Source organism: Limulus polyphemus, unplaced genomic scaffold (genome assembly GCF_000517525.1).
Source record: "Limulus polyphemus unplaced genomic scaffold, Limulus_polyphemus-2.1.2 Scaffold429, whole genome shotgun sequence".
In the NCBI taxonomy this organism is placed as follows: Eukaryota; Metazoa; Arthropoda; class Merostomata; order Xiphosura; family Limulidae; genus Limulus; species Limulus polyphemus.
In genome coordinates this window covers 325,791-330,276 of record NW_013666039.1, presented here as the reverse complement: position 1 = coordinate 330,276, position 4,486 = coordinate 325,791, and the positions used below count along the sequence as shown (strand labels likewise).

Here is a 4,486-nt window from a genome sequence, read left to right as displayed (position 1 = left end):
GTATGAAAGCCAAAATCCAAATTATTAATAGACAAGCTGAATGCCAGTCATATGACGGGAAATAATGATTACTTTTTCTTCTCAAATTTATTTCTAAATAAATCTTTTATGAACACTTTTTCTAAAGATGAATTATAATCTAGTAACAATATTTGTATGGAGAATGAGTATCTTATTTCTAGTATTTCATGAAACCAAAATTTTTTATGTTTATTTGGTCATCTCCTATAAGTATTGCTTTATTAGCATTTAGACTTCTGTATATATTTAAGTAATGTTCAAGTTTTCTACTTGATAAATCTTTATAGACTGAAACATGCGAAAAAATCGATTCTCAAAGACATACTTGGTCAACTGTATGATCCTGCAAATTATTAATTGTGATGGTAAAGACGGTGAATTTTATTAGGAATTTCTGGATCTTCTCTTCGGACTGTCTTCCTGGTTTTGGCTTTGTCACCCTGCTGAGCTGAAGAAGCGCGCTTCAACTTGGACATTTTCAAAATTGAAATGTGCTGCGGGTAAAAAAATGCCGAGGGTTCCGACTGGACAAAATTTGGTGGTGTTGCATCAGTATGTCTCCTTGCCAACCAAGCAAATGTAATGGGGAATTTCAGCCAATGATTATGATTTTTGTGGGGCGCACGTATACCAGATTCGATTTTATTACTCATCACAATCTCTAACAACCTGCATTCAAATCTGATTATATTCCCAAAGTAGCATATCATTTATTATGTGTATATATATATATGGCTAGAAGAATTTTAGAAAGACAAGCTTACTTCTCGCTGCAGAAAACATCGTCGTTTCCTGCAAGTTGTGTGTGGATTGGTACCGCAACGGCTGAGATATCGGCATGACAGATGGGCGGCTTTTCGTCTTTATATAGTATATGGTATATGGGTGTATTGTGTAAGTCTCCACTCACTATCATGTTAATACCTTAAATTAACATAAAACGTAGGATCATAGACGCTTCAAAAACCCATTTTAACCAATAGCCATATATAGTTTCTAACTATATTTTATTAACTGTTTTTTTTTCTGAAGAGTAAAAAAAAAATTTTACTCTGATGATCTTTTCTGCTAAGACACGCTGTCACGATTACATCTTTCAATATATCACTAATAGTTACACGTCTGTATTATTTGTTTTTTCACAGATCTCTTGCATGTCTGGGATAAGTTCACCGCAACTTGTCCGCTACCAGTTATGATCAGATCACGAAAGATGTGACATGCTTACGATCAGTGGCGGACTTGCCCACCGGGATAACGGGAAATTTCCCGGTGGGCACCAAAGTGATGGACCATCACTTTGGAAATAACGGAAAAATGAAAAAAAAAAAATCTATACACATGTGTTCTTTTTTCAGGATGGATGGCTCACGCAAGAGGTAGGTTTCACAAGATACATGTGCATTAAAGCTTTGTCATATTGGTTTAGTTGGTAGATTTCTACTATATGTATTTGGTAATGACCTGCCATGTTTATTTAGTAGGTAGATTTTACAACATATATGTCATGAGGCCTTCCCGTGTTTGTTTATTAGGTAGGTCTTACAATATGCTTGTAATAATGCCTTTCTATATGTTTGTTTAAAATGTACGTTTTTATAATATTTATGTTGTAAATTTTGTCATGTCTGCTTAGAAGGTATGTTTTTACAATGTATATGTACCGTAACGCCTTACTGTTTTCATTTAGTAAGTTTCTTTACAACGTATTTATCGTAACGCTATTACCTCTTTGTTTAGCAGTTTTTTAAATCACATGTGGTATCTTGCCGTATTTGTTTAGTAGGTTTTTACAACATCAGCATAGCAAAGCCATACCCTCTTTGTTTCGTAGTTTCTTGAATTAAATGCAGTAACGTCATCTTTATTTAGTAAATATTTTCATTGTGTGTAAGTCTCTCTTGCTTACTAGTTTCTTCTTTAAGTTGTGTGGTGGCATCTTGTCTGATTAGTTTAATAGGTTTTACAATATGTGTGCCATCATGTCATGACATCTTGGCTTATTTGCTCTTAAGTTTTTTGTCATCTTTGTCCAGTAACTCTGGACTGTTACTTGTAGCTTCTTAGCGTCTGCCTGTTACTAATAATCTTACTTTGCATGTTATGTAATACAACTTATATCAAAATCCTGTGTTTGCCAAGGAATTCCCAGCCAAGTTCGTTTCTGGTCATTACAACGGTTTTAACCCTGGCAATAGCTATATATACATACATCACGGAAGGATGAGTTGATGTTTACTGGCATGTTAAAATTAACAGCAGCATGCTCCTCCAAACTATGTAGAAAAATATTAAATAACTAGAGTTCGAAAACAATTCAATAAATAACTTTTATGAAGCGTAAAATTATAAATTTACAGCTTTCATATTAGACTAAAAGCGCTATTTTATGCTTCTCTTCGATATCGTCACGAGTTAAATTAAAATTAGGTTGACTGTCAGGTGAGTCGTGGTCTGTGGTGGAGGATATATGTGCAGGTTTTTTTTTTTTTGCTTTGAACTAGAAGTAGGTTAGCGGTATCTGGGGTAAAAGTAGATTGTAGATTATTCTAGAGAAAAGAGATTAGAATGAAGAGGAATAAGACCAGTGCCCCAGGCTTGAGATGAGATCTCGAATATACTGTTAAGTCGTGAGATGAAAGTATTTTGAATAGAATAGAAACTGAGACCTTAGGCCCATAATTCTTTGTTACGTGTTAATAAATCAAATATATTTTAGATGTTTTGTGCGATAAAAACTGTAGAAATCCGATTGATCTCCAGATAAGCTTCGTAAGCTTACCGTTATTTTCCCAAGAGCAAATACGTTGAAAGATCTTAACATATCTCTATAAGAGAACCTTCCCTTTGTGGAACCATTCTCATAGCTCTCCTCTAAACCCTTTCTAGTATTTCAATGTCCTTTTTTAGATAAGGAGATCACAACTGAAAACAGTATTATTAATTACAAGTGAGATCTAACTAGAGATTTGTGTTTAGAGATAATTACTTGTAGTCAGTATGGCTATAAACACGTCCTTGAATTATATTAGTTCTACTACTAGTAACAGAGCACTGATTTGATGGCTTGAGTAACTTATCCACCATTGTGTCAAAATCCTTTTCTTTAGTCACGCTATAAACGTTTGTTCCAATTTATATATGGCCCTTGTGATACAAATTATGGTAACACAAGTACATTGCTTCGCATTTATTATAATTAAAGACAAGTTAACAAATATTTGTCTAATTTACTAATTGATTCTAGTTCAATACAGCTTGAAATACACAAATATTTAATGTCACCATCAAACTTTACTAATTTACTAATCATGCCTTAGCCCCCCAGTAGCCCAGCGGTATGTCTGCGGACTTACAACGCTAGAAACCGGGTTTCGATACCCGTGGTGGGCAGAGCACAGATAGCCCATTGTGTAGCTTTGTGCTTAACTTCAAATAAACAAACAAATAATAAACAAACTAATCATGCCAGAGGCGTCGTTAGGCACTGGCACATAGGGCCTGTGCCCGATTCTATTTGACAGTGCCCCGAATTCACAGTTGGTATCTTAAAAAATCAGAATAGAAAACCATGATCGATATCATACTGAAACGCCGAAAATTCCCGCGCCTTAGGGCCCGAGCCCCAAATCTTTTAAATACCTAACGACGCATCTGAATTATGCCACTTTGAATGTCATTAATGTATAGACAAAAGAGTAAAAGCCCAAAGACTGAACCCTGAGGTATTTTAAGGCACAAATCTGTACAATGAGCAATCTGCGCTGTTCCACCACATGAATCAAACACAATTTTTTTGCGTTATAAGCCCTGAAGTATAACGCTGAGACACTGTCTGACAGTTACGCATTAAGGTTTTACTGGACATCAACTACTTACAGGTAAATAATAATATCTTTGTTTAACAGAATCAGAGCGTAATTAGTAATATATAACGGTAAAAATTTAGATTAACTCACCTCTTGAATAATAAAGTGAAAATAAAATAAAGGTTTAGAAGCTAAGTAGTAAAAGAATATTTTCTTTAAGTCAACTGTACATTAAATTAGCAGACGTTTAACTGTTGAGATGTTTAAATTTATAATTTTGGGCTTATACAATACATAATGGAATGCTCTAATCGGTTATATACGTTTCTCATTTGTAGAATTTCCGTGAATCAAACTTATCAAGCAGTGCTTTGCTAAAGATATTTAGACATATATGTTTTGTTAGGAATAATTTTAATCTATGTTGCAACATACTTAAAATAACTGCCTTATTTCATCAAGCTTTTTCCTGGCATAAATTTATGTTACGTCTCTGTTCGTTTGTTAATTTCCCGTAAAAATTCTTTCCGAAGAACTTCAGCGATACAAGTTCTTTCTTAGATAAAACTAGTTTATTCTTTCTCAATACAACTTTGCAATACACAGAATTTCCACAGTCACTTTAACTTTAACACATGCTATAATTCATAACGATT

At 34.1% G+C, this 4,486-nt stretch overlaps 1 protein-coding gene across 1 annotated transcript in view; it reads left to right on the top strand.

The window, feature by feature from the left end:
* The window catches only part of LOC106458209 (thyroid peroxidase-like), a 105,833-nt gene that overhangs the window by 21,730 nt on the left and 79,617 nt on the right, over positions 1–4,486 (top strand). The window contains exon 2 of the mRNA XM_022384345.1: positions 1,167–1,400. The gene's annotated coding sequence lies outside the window, so the exon portion shown is untranslated. The remainder of the gene's footprint in view (positions 1–1,166; positions 1,401–4,486) is intronic.